The sequence below is a fragment of the Excalfactoria chinensis genome, chromosome 15, assembly GCF_039878825.1.
Source record: "Excalfactoria chinensis isolate bCotChi1 chromosome 15, bCotChi1.hap2, whole genome shotgun sequence".
NCBI classification, from domain to species: Eukaryota; Metazoa; Chordata; class Aves; order Galliformes; family Phasianidae; genus Excalfactoria; species Excalfactoria chinensis.
The window spans coordinates 10,132,246-10,151,345 of record NC_092839.1 but is presented as its reverse complement, the minus strand read 5'-3'; positions in this window follow the sequence as shown (position 1 = coordinate 10,151,345).

The window sequence follows — 19,100 nt, the reverse complement described above, 5'->3', positions numbered from 1 at the left end:
CTTTTAAACTTTCTCTTAGACCCATGGCGTCCTTGCTACTGCATGCCCTATTGATTTGGACTAATACTTGCTCAACCTCGAGGTTGCTTGACCTTTAGGATTGGGGGGTCCTATTTGGAGGATTTGTCAAAGCCGATAAACCAGCTGGTTCTGAGGAAAACTTTTGTTAATGATCATTTTTCATCGTGTTCTAAAGGAGCCTGGTGCTTTGCTTTAGAGCAGACAGCAGGTGGAGCAGCTGCCTCATGTAAAGCTGCTGGTGCAGTGCTGGTGGCCCAGCAGCACCCCCAGGGGATCCTGTGTGCCAAGCGGGACGAGTCCTGGAGTGAGAATGGTTTGTTCTCTCCCTGGCTGGGTTTTTCAATAGCTGGAGCTTGTGGTGCTCCCACTGGGGTTTACCATTTGCCCTACTGAGAGGTGTGAGCACCATCTTCTTTTGTGAAGCACTGAATACTGTTTTTACATACTGGGGGGCAGTGGTGCTTTCTGCACTTGAGCTGTTAGCAGTGTTGCAGCTGCTCTTTGCCTTTCACTTTTCACTCACCTTGGATTGAACTTTGGGCTTCTTTCTACTGCGTAGCTCTTGGGCTGGGATTTCAGGTCCCTGCAAATCCGAGGCAAGGGTGACTTTGTTCACAAAGATTTGCATCCCATATGGTGCTGAAAGATCAAATTGAATTGTGCCTGTGCAGGTTCTTGGGAGCCACAGGGCTCTGTAGTCTGTTGCTTCCAGAGTTGTTTCTTCTTTAAGGCAAAGGAGCTGATGCCCTACAGCCTGGTGTCCAACATTCTGTCTTTCTGATCTAGGTACAACCTCTTGGTAACAAATACACCACTGACATTTACTCCAGCTCTATGTGCTGCTAATACCTTTTGAGGGTAGCCAGGATCTCCTGTTGTCACTGAAGCTGTTGCAGATGTGGGTCAGTGCAGTGAGAGGAATGAGGTGGTCGTGCAGACCCGCAGCCCTACGTCAGGAGCTGCTTGAGAGGATGGGAGGTCATCGTCTTCTGTGCCATTGTATGGCATGGTTTGGTTTGCCTTTATTTCCCGATGGAAGAATGTGAAGGTTGGTCATGCTGGAACAGTTGAGCACTGCAGCGCTGAGGAGACCTGCATGTGTGTGGCAGCACCTTACGTGGGAAGAACGTGCACATGTGGGGAGAACATGCACACGTGTTCCTGCTGGGGAGGACTGTGAAGGTCTGCACACCCGCTGACACACAGCCAGGCACAGGAAACTGAATATTGATGACGTTGGAACTAATTAACGAGTGGAAGCAAAGCTGAATGAATCTCAGAGGTGCTGCACTCTTTCCACAAGCTCTGTCCTTGCCTGTAAGGCCAGGTGTTTACATGGACACTGATTTTTGTTCCCTACCCCCACCCCCCAAAGGAGGTCTCTTTACTTGTGCAACAGCTGCTTGCCTTCCTGCTGGGATTTCAACACAGCAAACACCCTGAGGGCAAGGAGAAATTGGCCCTGCAAAAACCCCTCTGCACTCTCCAGTTCTCTGCCCAGAAAACAAGGTCTCATCAGCAAGTTTACTGTCAGAATTCACATGCATTTGTAATTTTTGCCGTGGCAAATTCTTACCCCTGCTTCTCCCTTTCGGCGCTGTGGTGTTGAGGTTTTGATGTTCACAGCCTTAAGTCTCTGTACTCCAAGGGTGGTGAAGGACCTTTGCTCCTGCTTTGCACCCCGTGCAGGGAAATGACACCTTTTCATGCGGTTGTGCTTACCTGAGAGATTCTGTGTGTTGAAGCTGTCTGTGGAGATTTGGGAATGGCCTTAGGGGCAGAATTGTTTGTCTTGCTCTGCATTAGGAAAGGTGATGTAGACAAAATAGGGTTATGTCTCAGGGGGGAGTTAAGAAAGTGGTGGTGGCTTTTGCTTCCCTCTCGCAGATGGTCTTTGTGTCAGGAGAAGGGATGTCTGAGTGCCTGGCTGGAGCTGTGCTGCCCACCTGGCCTTGGGGCAGCACCCAGTGCCTGCCCTGCTCAGGACCTTGCCAGGAGCAGAGCTGCTGCTGTTGTGTGGCAACTTGCCCAGTGAAAAGTAGCAGAATTGACTGTGCAATTGTTAATGAAAATCACAGGCAGGAAGTTGTAGCCAAGGCCTGTAATTGCACTAATTGGTGGCATCCTTATGAATGTGCCAAGAGCCATTCTCCTGATCTCAGCCTAGTAATTCTTCTTGTGTCGTGTTTCAGCATCTCCTGTGTGAGGCAGAGCCACCTGCCTGGGGGACATCATCAGTGTGGAAGCTGGTGTAGATCTGCTCCTTTGTTTTTAGATGTTGAAAGCTCTGTGGAGAAGGTGTTGGTGCCGGGTATTGCAGCCTTGCATTCTTCATCTGTGAGATGAGATGGATCAGCCCAGGCCAAGCAGGAACCTCGTGGACTCTCTCATTGGGCACCACTGCCAGGAGCCTGGTTCTGTTTTCTCAGGTAGCTTCTGTGTGGGTACTGGATGCCCCGAAGCCATCTCTTCCCCAGGCTGAACAAACCCAGCTCCCTCTGCTTTTCCTTCCAAGAGCAAATATTCCAATCCCTGTATTACCTTGCTGGTTCTCTACTGAACTCAATCCAGTTTGTCCATGTCTTTTCCTGTACTGGGGGGAAGCTAGATACAGTATTCTTCATAGAGTTTACAAAATATGGGTACAGATGGATAATCGCTTCCCTTGACCTATTGCCTGCTGTGTAGCTAGCAGTTAGGATGCCATTGCATGCTACTGGCTCATGTTTAATGTCTTGTTTACTGAGATGTCCCGGTTCTCTTCATAAGAGGAGCTGGAGAGCCAGGGGTGGTCCTGGAGGCACTTGAGCAGAGCCCTAGGCTGCCCTGGTAGGTATTTAAGGCTGCTGTCGTGGCACAGATACCACAGGGACATTCCCTTTGCTAGTGTGAGTTTAAGAACAGTGTGGTTTTGGAGGACTTGACTTGCAGGCCTGAAAGAGGAGCTGGGCAAGACCACGTGGCGTACTGCTGCCTCTGCACTGGCATGGCTGACAGTTGTCCAGATTCTGAGACAGGAGCAGGTTGGCCTTGCTAATAAGCTCTGCAGGCAGGGTCTGCTCCCAGGTCTCTAAAGCATGCAGATCCTCAACCTTTTCTCGTCCTCTGCATATTCTATGGAGATGGATGCTCCTTCTGCCCAACACTCTCTTCCGAAGTCGTTTCTTGTGAGAGAAAAATGCAAACCCAGCATAGCTTTTTCCCTAGGACAGGTCTTTGGCTTTCTTGACACAAGTGCACTGCTAACATTCTCCCCACTTTCCCTCCAGGCAGTTGTCCTCAATCTGCCAGTGTCCCTCAGCATCTGACCGCCTACCTGTGCAGGATGCAGCCTGCAGGATTCCCCTTGAAGCTCTGATTCTTCCCTACATCTCTATTCTTTGATGTTCGGCAGCATCGCCCTTCCTGTTAACACTCTTATCAGAGCCCACAGCTGCACTCCCCTGCTGTTGGCACGGGGAGGGGAGGCAGTTCTGCACTGCAGTCTGATGGGCTTCAGTGTGGGTGGTAGGAGCAGTGCGATGAGAAAGGAGCATGTGTGGGGAGAGGGCCTGGAGGAACGAATGTTCTTGTTACCTGTCCTTGCAGCAGCCTCAGAGGGAAAGGAAGCCTTATTCCCACCAGGGGTGACCCTGGCCATCCCTGTAGCCATCCCATGTAGCAGTGCTGTCCATTGTAGGTTTGGGTAGAGGTAGGCACTGATCCTGGCTCCATCCCCAGGTGGCAGGTGAGACCAGTGGCTCAGAGAGCTCCCTGCAGGTGCTGCAGTGCCTCCTCGCACGGTGCCGGCTGTACCTCGTGCTGCCAGCTTCATAGATTTTAAGGCCTGAAGTGACTGTTCAGCTATCCGGGGGCCCTGTGTAGCTCCAAGTGAGAAATGCCATTATCTTCTTTAGCCTGTAATGAACTCAGTATCTCTCAGCTGATGTATTTTCCATGACAGGATGGAGGATGCTAGGAGGCAGAGCAGATGGCACTTCCCTGGTAGCGTGGCCCAGTGCCGTGTTTCTTATTTGCACTTGCTTGACTACAGGCTCCATCCTCTTTTCTTCACAAAGTTAAAGAGCTCTTTCACACCAAGTATATTCTCTCTGTGAAGTGCTTACAATCAAATCACCTCTCAGGCTCCCTTTTTGGTGAGATAACAGACTGAACTCTTTCATTCCGTCTCTGGCAAGTGTTTTCTCCAGCCTCCAAATCACATTTGTCATTCTTCTGTACATCCTACATTTTATTTAATTTTTTATTTATTTATTTTTTTCAAATCCCTTTAGAAATGTGGGCACCAGAACGGATTGTCAGCTCCATCCCACTCATCGCAACCATCCGCATCTCTGAGCTTGCTGCCACTGCTTTCCCCACTGAGAGCATGTGCAGGAGACAGGGAGTGCTCTGTGTAGAGCAAAGAGGACTCTGTGGTCCCGTGGATGGCTGTTATTAGCCCAGGTGGGTCAGTCTCATTGTCATTGCCCACTGGGGTTGGAAGTCCTCTTGGAAGGGGCTGCCCCACCAGGTTGGCAGGTCCTGGAGGATAAGAAAACAAAGAGCAGTGAGTCTTTACCAGGAATTGCATTACTGTTGTTCCCATCATTGGTTCGTGACCCTTAGTTGCCTTCCCCACAGCTACATCTTCCATGGAAAAGCAAAGGGAGGCTTTAAACAGAAAAGAGGAGAAGACACCTGACCAGAAAAGGGCACAGAAAACAAGGGATGAGAATGGTGAGAGATGCAGCTGGAGGGCATGAATGCAAGAACTCATTCTGTCTGGCACTGAAAGGGCTTTGGTGGGACACAGAACTGTCCTACAAGACCCTCCCCTCCCCTTTAGCATAAGTATCCCTGCTACCTTAATTGCTCTTAAACTTCTCAGCTTTGCAAGACTGAGTGATTGCTTTATCAGAGCTGCTTCCATTAACAGGCAGTAATGGGCACCTGTGCTAAGGAGCCTGCTTTAGATTACTGCTGAATGCAGATCAGACTCTCCACAGCTGGGAGATTACGTGGGGGAGGAGTGGTAATGCTCATGTTTACCCTGTCTTTCCAGCAGGTGCTCCTCTTCCCTCAGGGCTGAAGCATTTTTGGTGTTTGTTTCTTGTGCCTTAAATCTGCAGTAGCACCAGCCAGGGCTCCATGGGAAGCATAGCTGTGTGCTTCTCTGGAGCATAGAGAACAAGAGCAGCTCACGCAGTGCTCATCTCTGTTCTTTGTCACGTGGATGTTTCTTACAGAAGCTTCTGCTAAAAATCTTACCTTGACTAGTGAAGGCATGAGAGGGATTTGGTCCTTGGTTGTTCCCTTAGCCCTATGCATCACCAGTTGTGGGGGCTCTCCCCCTGGCATACAGCTCCCCTGGCTCCTGCTGCATCAGCACTCCCTGTGCACTGGGCCCAGCCCCCTTCTGTTGCCATTCGTCATTTCTGATCCAATAAATAACAGTACAGTGAGGGACTGATTTAGATTGTGGGTAGGAGCCCTAGGCTGTGTGATGGAAGCACAGAGGGTTGGCCGCAAGCACCTGGGGATAAACTGTGCTGGCATCTCAGGAGTGCAGCAGCCTGGTGGATCCCAGGTGGTGAGGAGGAGTCCTGCTCCATGGGGGAAGCAAGGCCTTTGTAGGCTTCACTACAGGACTCCTGTCCCACAGTTCTGTCTGAGAACCATACCTTGAGCAGTAACAAATTGACCTAAGCTGCGCTGCTCACCCTTTGCTCTGTCTCTGCAGGCTGCAGTGCTCTGGTAGAAGCCCATGAGAGGCACCCAGGGGACTGCAGCAGCTGTCCCACTGCCACCTACATCCAGTGCTCACATAAGTGGCAGGAGTAGGTGCAGAAGGAGTTAAAACAGTGCTGGGAAAATTGGTATTTAATCCAGCACTGTCCCTTCTAGCAAACCTAGATGGGAAAATGCCTCCCTGTTGGAAACGGTGCCTCTCAGAAATGGAAATGCAGGATGGCTGGGGATTAGGGTGCCTATCGCTGGAAATGGGTTTCTTATCGTCTCTCTGTGTTGAAATGGTGGGACAGCCTCTGAAAATTGAATTGCTTTCCCTGTTTCTGCCTCTGCCATTGCATCCCTCCTGTGCTGTAGCTTTGCACTTGCTTTCCTGCCTCTGGTCTCCCTTGTCCCCGTGCTCAGCAACGTCAGCAAGGCATTCATGTCTGTGGAGAGGGACGATGCTGCAGCGGGCTGTGGGCAGGGCTGGCTGCATTGGGAGGGCTTCGTTCATGGGACTCCCATTGCCAGGATGCAGACCCTCTTTCCAAGCTTCCTTCCAACCCTGCAAGGACAGCAGAGGCAGAGCCTGATATGGGGCAGCACACGAGGAAGCTTGGAATGATCAGAGGATATCAGGCACAACTGGAAAGGAGGATTAGTGGTGAGGAGCTGGGGGAGAAACCAGTCTGAATGTGCAGCAGGAAAGAGACTGACTTCTCGTGAGACAAGAAGCAGCCTTGATCCCAGGGCTTTGCTGTGACATGCAGAGGTGTGGCATCCCACATCGCTGGCTGTGACTGCAGTGGCCATTCCTCCTCTTTCCTCCTTGCAGCTTGTCTGTGGTGTGAAACACACATGCCCACAAGCAACAGTCAGTTTTTACACAGCTCTGTGATGCTCTCAGGCAAACCCACACAGCACAGCTGTTGAGCACACCAACCTGCAGCCATGGTGCTGCACCTGGGTTTGCTCACTGCCCTTATATCTTCCTCTGCCACCTGTAGAGCTTGCGAAGGAAAAATGATGGAGCAGACATTATGGGAGCCAGCACAGAGCTGTCCCTGTGTCAGCTGTGGATACTGAGGGTCTCCCAGCTGGGCTGTGCCTGGCCTGGATGTGCATTTTGTCACCTGGGGCTCTCAGAGCCCCTTGGGTGTGGTCATGTGTTTAACAACTATTCAAACAACTTCTGTTTCATTTTGGGCTAAAGCTGATAAATCAAGGTGACTTTGGGGAGAGAAGTAATTCCTTTCCTCGGATTTGCATAATCCTGGCTGGTGATATGATAATGGTGTTTGTTAAAGACAGGACACAATAAATTAATACTGTTAAGTTGTTGCTGCAAACTACAAAGCAGGTAATTTACTCTGGGTGCAAAGGAGAGAGTGAGTGCTGCAGGCATGGCCATGGCCTCTGTCCTCAGCTTTCACCACATGCACCTGGGTTCAGCTGATGTGATGCTGCAGGACAAGTGAGGAAGAGCTGGTGTGATGCAGAGGTAGAGAGAGGTGCTCAGTAGAGGTGCATTGGAGCCTCACTCATTCCCTGGGCTGCTGCTGCAGCTCCAGAACCATCCTTGCATGTCATATCCCACTGGAATCCTAATGCACCATTTATCTCTGCAGCTTCACAGCTCTATTAGAAGGAAGATGCTGTGTGGGAGCCAGAGCAGGGTTTCAAGCTAATTGGATTCTGTGTCTCCGTGGTTTCCCATGTAGGCAGGCAACGGGGATTAGTGCAGTGTTTCTGAGGAACAGAGGAGAGTTGAGGATGACCTGTATGGGGATTTCCTCCCGCATAACCCCTGCTGCTAGCAAAGGACTTTTTAAACAGGCTGTTGAGGTGGAATGGCTGGGAGCAGCATGTCCTTAATCTTTGGAAGAGTTGCTGCCTGAATTTCATGTTCTCTTCCTAATTCTTTGAGCCAGGTGCCATTCACTTTCCAGGGACTAAACCAGCTCAACCAGCCTCCAAGCACAAGCAAGCCTGGCACTGTTCTGGTCTCTCCTGCTAACCCCTTTGTAGGGGAAACCAGATGGAAATCAAACTGTTGGTGTCTCCTGAGCACAACTAACCACCTGCCTGAGTTACTCCCCTTTGCCTCTCTGCTCCCCTTCCCAAGCCTAGCTGCTGTCTGGAAGCAGTGCACATCAGATATCCATCCTCCCCAAGTTCCTAGTCTGCCGGGGCAGGAACAGAATTCTCCTCATTAACATAGATTTATTCCTGTATCAACATTTCATTGCTTTAATTGCAAACCAGTCATACTGCAGGCAGTGGTGGCAGTGCCTCCATTTACACTGAGCATTGGAGAGAACAGGGCACGTATGGCACGTGGCTGAGCGCATACAGGTAGGACGTGCCACGGTGTCTGCATGCAGAAGTGTGTGCTGTGCAATGCAGCGGCAGCTGGTCTGGGTAAGTGACCCTTCTTCCTGGCAATAGTGAGGCCCTGGGGCCCCATCCAGCTGAGCACCAGTGCAGGAGGATGCACCCAGGCAACGGTCTGCTGATCTGACAGCTCTGTAGGTGCAGAGAGGTACCGGTTCTTGACAGCCTGCTGCTGCATTTCATGCTCTCTGCTCTCCCACATTCTCACCCAAACGTTAATTTTACGGATGCCTTTATAAATCTCGCCGTTTTCTCCTGTTCATGGGCTTCATAGATTTCATCATGCTGAGAGATGGCACTTCTGGCCTCTGGTACCAAGCTATCAATTTAATACTCTGAGTGTAATAAAAAACATGGGACGATATTAACTCACAATTACTCTGCTGCTCCTTGCTGTAACTCGTTGTATTCCATCTGAAAGCTTGGGATGCAGAGTGTGTGCATCAGCTGCTGGCAGAGCCACAGGCTCAGGACAGCCAGTGCCTCCCAGCTTGGAACTACTCATTTCCCAGACTATGAGCTGTTCTTTTGCTTGCCAAGAATACAGAGGTGTCTGTCTGTCCGTACCTCTGTCAGACCAGACCATGTGGATGCCGAGGTTGCTGCCATCCAGAGAGCGCTTTTCCAGGTCTGCTGAGTAAATATAGACTTGGAAGTTGTTTTTTTCTATTCTGTTCCCCTGCTATTTCATGAAGTCGGGACATTCCTCATACAGAAGGCTCCCACAGCAGCCCAGCCGCAGGGTGCAGTGAGCGCCCAGGTCCCAGCTGACCTATCACTCAAAGAGCAACAGCAGATGGATGTGAAAAGCCTTTAAATTCAGCACATGATCAATGCTAAACCGATCTCCTGGAGTCCTTTATAAGATTGCCCCAGCCTCATGCATCCAATTGTAACAAAAAAATCACTCGGCACACAGGGGAGATGTGAGAAACGCTGTAGATCCCATTTAGGATGCAAAGAGCCAGAGTAAGTAACTTCACATTGTTTCTTGCCGTAAATAATTTATCCAGCTTACATTTTGCTTTGTTGCCCCTGCCCCCCTCTGCTCTCTTCTACTGGTTTCCTTCTTTTGTCCTGAAATTCCCTCGCTGGGTCACTTCTGTCACTGTGATTCCCTGCCACGCACGTGTGTGTGCTTGTGCACGCGCAGTGCCACGGATCTGACCCAGTTCAGCTTCTGCTGGTTGTGGTTTATCAGGGCCGGCAGTGCTGGGGCAGGGATGCTGCCTTTTCACCCAGCTTCCTCACCCCAGGCTCTTCCCCAGCACTGCTTTTACACGGTGTCAGGATGCGTTAATGAAAACGTTTGGAATGCGTTAGCAATGCTAATAGTATTGCTGTACTAATTAGGAATGCCATTTGAACGAACTCTCGCTTAACGATACAAATTACCAGCCAGCCAGGCGCGGAGCGAGGGCTGCAGCTGCTGCATGGAGAGCAGAGATTACGGGGTGTGAAGTTCTGGCACCGGGCCTGGCAGCAGAATGAGACCCTGGGTTTCTCTGTGCTATCAGAACCAGGAGGATCCCTGCAGCGGGAGCTCCGCATCTGAGCCAGGGTGCATGGTGGGCTCTGCCCTGATTGCACAGCCTTCCTGGTGCAAGCTCTGGTGGTATCACTGAACCAGATGGCCTGTGTGTCAATGCAAGTTGCTACAGCTGCAGAAAGAACAGGTTGATGTGAGTCCCCTCCATGGGAAGGAGCTTGTCTGGCCCTGTTAGCAGTGGCAAGGCTTGTACTGCAGTTCCGAAGCCCTTGGCAGCACACTGGCTCCTGGGGCATCCTGCTTCCTGGAAGCTTGGTGGAAAGGGCTGATTTACAAACAGGCAGGTGTTCCCAGAGCTGAAAACTGTAGTCAGGAAGAGCAATGCCTGCATACCCATCCCCATCCTGCTCCTGCTTATTGCTTCTGGCTGCTGTGAAGACATGACACAGATTGAAAAGACTCTCCTAGTGGAAACCATTTGGTGCCTGAGGAAACCAGAGCCCTGCAGACACCTTCCAGGGAGTGGTTTTGTTGGGACAGGTGGATGCTGTGAGTATCCAGCCCCATCTTTGGTTCTGGTCACCTCTGGTTGCTGCGAAGGGCAGGAGAGTTGAGATCAAAGAGTGTGGCCCATTTGTCTGACCCAAACGGCACCTTCAGGAGCAGATCTTCAGACCTTGTGCAACCCTCCCTATTGGCTGTTCTGCTGCTCCTTCCAGCCAGGCAGCAGGTGACCTTTTGGAGAGAAATGATCCCAGCATCAATGTGATATTTTGCATGCTGTCCCCTTGGGAATCGGTAAGTATTTATAGGCCAAATCTGAGTTATTCTAATCCTTTGTTTTGTGATGTGCTGGCAAGGTGTCACCGTCTGGAGGTCAGGGGCTGCTCTGGGTGTTTTGAATCCAAACCAGAATGCCTGTAACGCCTGTGGGGCTCTTACTGGGCCTTGGTCCAACCAGGGCTAATGCTAACGGGGTGCAGAGTGCTGCACAGCACGGCCCTGCAGGTGAGAGCTGTGGCACTCGGCACCTCTGCAGCAGCTCTCAAGGCTCTGACTTTGCTTTCTGTTCAAGGAAACACCTTGGCTTGACCCCATCCTATGGGATCAGACATGCTGTGCCTATGGGCTCTCTGCTGGCAGACCCTCTGTGGCAGCAGCCATTGGTCCGGGGCTGCATCAGGCAGCGTTGACAGCCCTGGTGTGAAATAAGATGAATGGGCTGAAGTTGGTGAAAATGATTCTAATTTATAATCTGCTGCTTTGTGGAGCTCCCCAATTAATTCTCTGTAGATACATAAGTAGGCCACATGTTTGCTTTGCTTCAAGTGTAATAAACATTACGCTCTGTCCTCTGCTTTTGGTGCTGGTTCCTGTCAGAGCGTTAGTCCCTATAGCTAATTTCTCACACCTGTCTCCCAGGCTCCTGGGAGCTGGGCTGAGCATGGGGAGGAAACGCCAGGCTGCAGGAAACTTGTGGCGTGGAGAGATAAATTGCTGATCAAAGGGCTAGCACACAGTGCCTCTGAATATTTAGTTGCAGGCGAGGCAGCCAAACCCACTCAGGAAAGAGCTTTGTTCTTGAAGAGCTGTTTGCCTGGCTCTGCTCTGCTGCAGTGAGCAGCTGGGGTGTGATGGGGCGGTGGGATCAGCACTACCTCGGAGCCAAGCAAAGAAATGGATATTGGGGTGCGATGGCAGTAAGGGGCTGTAGTCAGCTCTTGACAGGAAAGAGGTGGGAAGGGTTCCTGAAGGTAGGGTGGGATATTCCTCCATCTAGATGGTAAGAGTGCTCAGGTGGAGGCAGTAAGTTCTGATGAAGAGACAAGCACAAAATGTTGCTGGATGCATGACCTTCCTGCTTGCTCTGGTCTTTCTAGATCTCTGACCAGCCAGAGACCTTCTCCTGGCCTTCGTCTCCATTCCATACCCAGCAAAAAACCATCACCATTGCTTACTTGCACTAGTTTGCTTAGCACCCTAACCTTGCTCTGGGTGCTCTGTTGGTTCATTGGGTGAAGAAGCACAGAGCTGCTTTGCTTGCTGAGATGCCTTTGAGGGGGTGAACAAACTGGAATTGCCACACTGCCCGCAGGTGCCAGTGGGCACTCATCGGTGCTCACAGACATAGAGCTCAGTCTGGGTCAGGATCCAGAGCCCTGGAGATGGAAAGCTAAAGCGCTATAGCAAGAGGATGATGCACAAAGCTCTTGAGACTCTATGCCACTGTCTGAAGGCATTTCTGTACGGCCCAGGGCACAGTAGCAGTGCCCTTGGGTGCCTGCTGCTCACCCTGTCCCCAGTGGCCAGCTCCTGGCAGCTGCACAGTATGTATCCAGCCCTGAGATGGAGTGTTTCTCTCTCATCAGTCCAGTTTGGTTCAGGGGTGATGGAGCACACACAGCAGGAGTGGGTTGAGGCTGCTGGGCAGCCAAGCTGCTGGAGCATGACTTTTTAAATGCTTTCCATTACAGCTCTCTGTAGCTTGTGTCTCTCCGGAGCTGCTTTCTGCACAGCAGGGGGATGGAACTAGGTGATCCTGAAGGTCCCTTCCAACCAGAGTTGTGCTGTGATTCTATGGTCTCAGCAAACAGGAGCTTTCAGAGTATGCTGCTGCAAGAGCAGCTCTGGGCTCCTTGAATGTATCCCTGGGAAGAGATACTCTGCACCTTGCTTTGGGGATCCCTAGCACCTCTGGAGAGGCTGTGCTGGGGTTCTGGAGAGGGCAGTTTCTGTTTCCTATGGAACAGGACTATGCTTTTCCGCCTTTCTTAGCCCAGCTCTGCTCTCTCTATACCTGTCTTTGGCTCTTTCCTTACCACAACATCACAGAGAGAAGACAAGGGGCTGCAAGGAGTCGGAAGAGGTGTCAGTGCTGATCATCCAGGCCCACCAAGCCCAGGACCTCCCTCAGCCCCAGGTTCCCTCATCTTTGTACTACCTGCTCATGCTCAGAGAGCTGCCAGCGTGCAGAGAGGTGCCTGCTTGCACCCAGCATCCCCATCCTGGCCTGGCTCCTGTCCTGAATATATTTTTACATGTTATGACTCAGAGGTTTTTAAATTTAATGGGTTCTTTTTTTTTTCTTGCTTGCTTCTTAGCACCTGAACTGGATCCTCTCTGAGCTGCTGCCAGCTCCAAGGGATTACAAGTGAATAATTCAGGTTCGATGCTGTTTGAAGTTTCAGGGAAGGAAGTGGCATGTGAAGCCTGTTCCCCACACCTGTCCCAGGGCCACGCTGCTCCAAAGACAATCTCAAGAACACCCTGAGGAGCCACACTCTGAACATCTCTGCGTGGATGTTGCCTTCCCAGCTCCTGGCAGCCTGGACTGAGGCTGTTTGTACAGGCTGCAGCTCTGCACAGGGGCAGCTCCCCAGCACCAGAGGATTGCTGCAAGGCTTGAGAGTGCTGTGGAATGAAGCACAGCGTCCTGCTTGCCAGCCCAGGTCCAGGAGGGGTTAAATGCCAGACTACTGTGTCTGTTCCAGCTGCATTGAAGCATAGAGAAGAAGGCAATGGACAAACATGACCTGCTGTAAACAAATTTACAACTGAACGTAAATCAAAAGCTGAATGGCCATCAGAAGCTGGGTGTTCTTCCGTGACAAAGATGGTGGGAGCCACATCCTTGGGCACTCATGTTTGGCAGCTCGTTCTCAGATGGCCTTCAGAGAGGTTTCCGTAAGCAGAAGTCTGTGTTAGGAAAGGGAGAGGGATGGATAGCAAAAAGCTTTGCTTAGAATTTCAGAAAGGCTCCTAGGGATCTTTGGAGGGATGGTGATGATCACAGAGGGACTATGCTTTGTCTCAAGGGGTCCCTGTTGCTAGGAAATGCCTCTGGGAGCGTGTCCTAGATGAGGCAGTGCTTTCCTACCCCACTGCACCACTGCTCAGACACTGCTCTTTTCAAACAGCACTCATGGATCGCCTGTCTCCATTGAAACTGCTATGGCACTTGGTGGCAGAACCAGGAGCAATGAAGCAGTGGGAGCTGCTATCCAGCCAGTGGCTTCATGCTGCTCTGGGAAGATCACTTGGTGTGCATTCCTCTGCTGCTGAACTTCAGTGGGAAGGGCTGACTTTAGGTTTGCTGCTGCAGGCTACGAGAGGCACCTGTGATCCTCAGGCTGTGGGCTGCAAGTGTGGCTGGAGGAGGAAGGGGTTTGCAGTGCACTGAGGGATGGAGAGCACAGAGCGTTTGGCCGAGGTGCTCATCTTTGCTGAGCACAGGGCACGTCCCTGCTCAGCTCTCCAACCCCGCGGGGTCAGGAAGCAGAGCTGACTTCCTTCACTGCATCCAGGGGATGTGTGCTCCCATCAGTGCTCTCCACAACCTGTGTTTGCACAACGCCAGGTGTTGCTGCTTCTTGAGACGAGGGACACAGAAAGATAGGCTGGGAAATTATTTTTAACCTCCTGCAATTTACTGTTCAGAAAGATGTCACATTTGTCAGGGCTGGTTCATAGCAGCCGCAGTGGAGGCAATCTTTCCCTCATATATACACTTCTTTTTGCAAGGTGGCTCTCACAAAATGTAAGTATGATCTGTGATGGCTTCTGTGAGCTCTTGGAAGAACTAACAAGCATATCACAGGGTCCAGCATTAAACCCTTCCCTGCTGGGATGCAGTTGAGAACGGAAACTATCCGGCAGTTTGAGATCCATTTAACAGCAATTAGTGTAGATGAAAGAAACGCTAACGTGAAAGTGTCAGTCTCTGTACACAGGGTCAGAGGAGGAGAAAAACATGGAAGGGAAAATATAAACGTGACAAAATGTGGTTATGTATCCCATGAAACAACGACTCCTTTTAACTTTGTTCATGCCAGCAGAAGCCAATCAGTCTGCAACATGATTGAAGACCTGCAGTAAAACCACGGAGCTGACGGGATTGGAATTCTGTGTGTGGTATGAAAGGAAAGGCAAGCATCCAATGAACGAGAGCCAGAAGCTGCAGCAGCAGAAGCCTGGATGAGAGGACCGTGCTTTGGCAAGGAGAAATCACCTCTGGTAAGAGATATGGAGCAGCTACAGAAAGCAGGAGTATTACCCAGGAAAATCCCAGGTCATGGCAAATGTGGCCTTAAAGTACAACCTGAAAAATGGGGCTTGGAATGTGTTCTTTGAGGCTGTCTCATGGAGGACTCTGTGGGTAAAAGCATATCGTGGACTTAATGCTGTGGTGTATGAAATGCAGAGGGGAGGTTGGCTTCAGAGGGGATGGGGGGGAGGTTGGTAGGATGACAGCCCTGGAAAAAAGGAAAGGAAGGAATACACAGCAGCTGAACTTCATTCTGTGGGCAAGGGGCATGCTGGGCTACATTTCAGTGTGTTCTAAAAGTACCTACATTGGTAGGTCCTACGCTTGGGAAGTAAGAGAGAAGACACAGCTTTGCCATTTGGAAATACTAATGTTTGTTACAAGGTTAGGGTTATTCCCTGGATCCTGGTAACTGAGTGAGCTCGTCGTGGTGCACTTGTGCTGTGCCTTTGGGGAGCCTTGGGTTCCTGCAGCTGTACACACTCATTCAAAATGATACACAGGGAAACCTGCTCGCAGAGACAGAAGAACAACACATGGCACAAGGAAAGTGTATTTCAAGGGGAACTCTCTATAAGCGGGGCTGTAGGAAGCAGGGGATTCACCGGACTCACAAAGATGTGTGTTAAAAGATGGTGGATCTGGTGGTGATGGCTGGGCAGGGTTTGCATAGGAGGGGATTGGGCATGGAAAAGGATGGGGCTCTTGTGCTGTACCTCCAGATGCAGGCACTGGACAGGGGCTCCTTCACCAGCAGTGCTGGGGTTTTGCTGCTCCCTCTCAGATGTGTTATTTTCAGCGTGATGGGCTCGGCCATTACAGCACCAGCATACTCCAGAAGTGGTCACATTGCTGTGCCTTGCTGGGATATGAGTCCAAAGACCATCCTAGTACCAGAAATAAACTACTGCTATTTTCCAACTTACCTGCTCTCCACAGCTTTTTGCAGCAAAATTGGGGCTTTCGCTGCATGTGACTGCACCGCAGCTCTCCTGTCTTTATGGGAAGATTACAGCTGCTCTGAGCCCTGTTTCTCCCCTCGCTCAGATGGAGAAAGGGCACAGAAAAGCACGTGTGAGTGTGTGTGCATGCATGTGTATTTACTAGGGAGAGAATCACGGGAGGAGGCTGTGTGGTGCTCCTCCTTCCTGTGAGCCCTGTTCTAAGCTTTCATTCAGCTGGGATCCTTGCGTGCAGCCCAGATCTCTGCCTTTCCTGTGTTTTCTTTGCAGGGTGATGTATAACTATACATCCAGGGGATGGCTTCTGTCTCACTCTGCCTAAGTGGTGAGCCTAAGTGTAGTTCTTGGAGTAAACACCGCCTGGAACAGAATGTCTGTGCTGACTGCAGAAGGGCACTGTGTGAGCGCATCCCATAGCAGCGGGTCGTCCTCTCCCCATCACCTCTCTGCCGCCTGCCTACCAGCAGCTCCAAACTCTTGCTGTCGGGCTTTCTTCAAGCCACAGTCTGGGACTGGGCCGGCAGGGCAAGCGCTGAGTCACTGCTACAAATGACTGCCCCAACCATTAATTTCTGTAGTCTGAGTGGCAGCATTTCATGCTGGGCACAACCAGCGGCAGAGATGAAAGCTTGAAGCCAAATAGGCATCACAGAGCCAGCGCAAGTGCTATTTATTAAAAAAATGCCTGGATTGCAGAGGAAGCAGAGGGGTGCGCCTTGAAAGGAACCTTTAACACCTGTGAGCAAAGAGCAGCAAAGGGCTGCGGAGCACAGGGAGCTGCCAGAGGCAGCAGCTAATGGCCCTGGTCCTGGGGTGAGCTGGCAGCAGGGAACGTGTGGCCGAGAGCCAAGGGGTACTTTGTGCTGCTTCCTCTGTAGCCATAAAAGCAAAGCGAATGAGGGCTGTCGTACTGCTGGCCGTAGGTGCCACCCAAAGGGAGCCGAGAGGCAGCGAGGTGCAGGTGGGGAAGGGGATATCCCTGGGCTCCTGCAGGGAACCCTGCCCTTCACTGTCCCGGCCTGCAGGGAGTGCCACGTGTGTGTGCCCGTCCCCAGCCTCCAAGTTGCTCCGTGCAGCAGAATCTGCTGCATTAGGTCGATTTCAAGAGCCCCTCAGGTCAGTTAGCAATTACCTGCACCAGATACGCGCTTGGAAAGGAGCTTCTGATCTCTTCAATGCACTCGTTTTCCTCTCTCGATTTCAAATTCCCCTTGCTGGAAATAGGCACTTCAGCCTCTTTTACAGACCGTAGTAAATTAAGATTTTGTCCAGTTCTGTTGGTTTTGCTGATGGAGATGTTTTTCCCTACAGAGGCAAAGCCATGGCCAATCTGAGGTGTGCTCAGACCCCTCCACGCCAACTCTTCCAGGTGACGTCATGTTGTGCAGACTATTTCTGTGTGGATTGCTGGCCCCGCTGTGGGCTGAGGAGCCTCTCCTGAGATTATCACCACGGTGCCAAAGCTCCGCTAATGAATTCAGGCTCCAGGGAGGGGGTCAGCCCATTTGCTTTGGGGTTCTTAGCTGGGCTCCTGCTGTCTGATGGGAAGTTGCGTGACTCCCTATCCCGAACCAGTGGTTCAGTGCTCACAGGCAGAAGCAATTTTACATAAAGTTCAATTAAATATTTGCTTTATAATTGCGCAACAAATTATTCATAAAGGCATTGGAATTTAATCACAAGGCTGACACCGCAGAGGCTGCAAATGACACAGTACTTGGGGAGAATAAAGATAGGGAGAGAGTGCCTAAATGCGTGGGACAGTGGAAAGGCTCCCAGAAAAGGGCTGGAAGCCACCATTGGCCAAAGCAAGGCAGTGCTGCTCGGGCAGCTGGAGTGGAGCAGCATGTGAGAACTGCTCTGAGGAACAGGCTGAGGGAGATGAGGTGCTCTGTGTATGCTCAGCAAACGTAGGGCAGCGTGCAGCTGTACCCATCCTAACTGCCTCCCGTTGGCTCTGATGTCACGTCCATCCTTGCAGCACTGAGAATGCAAGGCATGATGTGGAAGGGATGTGCTGGTGTTTGCTGTGGAGCAGAGCTGTGGGGGCTGCCCTCAGTGCTCACACACGTGAGGAGCTGTGTTCCTCTTGGCCTTCAAGGCTGGGAGTCATGCAGTTGTATGAGGTTTGGAGGCCTTGTGCCATCCTCGAGCTGTAGGGGGGAATTTCTGTTCCTGAGATGGTGCCAGGTGAGAGCTGAGAATTTATAAAGGCCTTTGGGCCGATGCTGAGCACAGCTCTCACCACAGCCCGATTTTGCTTTGCCCAGCAAGGACCTCTCCATCCCAGATTCTGTCCCTTACTGTCATTCTGAGTAGTGGGGATGAAGGTGTCCCACCATCCTGCTCAGGGGAAGCTCCGCAGGGCAGCAGAATTAGGCAGGTTGTGAGTGACAGGGAGCTGGGTCCTGGACAGAGAGCGGGACTGGAGATGGATTGCCTGCCACTAAGATATGGACATTAGATAGGGAGTTAGATTAATGGGAGCTGGCTCTGCCAACATAGAGGTGAGTCACAGAGCTTGTCCTGTGCTGAATCTGCTCTCCAATAGGGAAGAAGTAGGAGGATTTAGCAAGATTAATCCCTCACAGCATTGTGAGAATAGCCAGCATTCAGGAGCTCCTCAGCAACAAATTTCCATGTGAGCAGACAGCTCTGTGTGGAGCATAGATCCATACTTGGGAACCTTGGAAATCCCTGCTGCTGGTCACAGCTCAGGTTGGCTGTCCTTGTCCTGCAAAGCTCAGCCTGCACCGAAGCACCATGAGAGCAGAGGTCTGAAAGCACTTCGTCACAGAGCTTTCCCTGGGGTCGTTGTCTGCAGCTTCACTGCCCCCAGACAGTGCTGGATCCTGCATAGAGCACACAAGAAAGGGGTAAGAACTCCATGCAGCCAAGAGGGGTGCTGACAAGCCTCGCTGTGTGAGGTGTTTATGGGAACAGTGGAGAGAGATTATCTCAGTGGCAGGGAACGAGGGAGTCTTGCGTGGAGAAGACAAATGTCCATGTGATGCTGGGAGTCCCGGTGCTTTGTTCTGTGTTGTGTTTTTATTTATTTGTTCTTTCCGATATTTCTTTAGTATTTCTTCAGTGATGACTCTTTGGTCCGAGCAGTTTTACAAATGTGCTGTGGAGATGAAAGCACCAGGGAAAGCTGCTCGGGATCAAGTTGGGAAAGCTTTTCATTTTCAGCTCCTACAGACAAAGGCACATGGGAGCTGGTGGGGGGGGGGCGGGGGGTTGGTTAGTGCAAAGAGTGGGAAAAGAGGAGAAAAGATGAGTGAAAGGGGCAGAGCAGAGAAGACAAATCACAACATGGGAGATGGAACAAGCCAGTAGCAGGAAAGAAGTGAGAGAACAAAGCAAAGGGGCCTAGAACCCCATGAGATGGGGAGAGTGCAGCAGGATAAGGGGAGTGTGTTGCAGGTACAAAAGGGCTATTTGAATGCTGGGGCAAAGAAAGATAGGAATAGGAGGA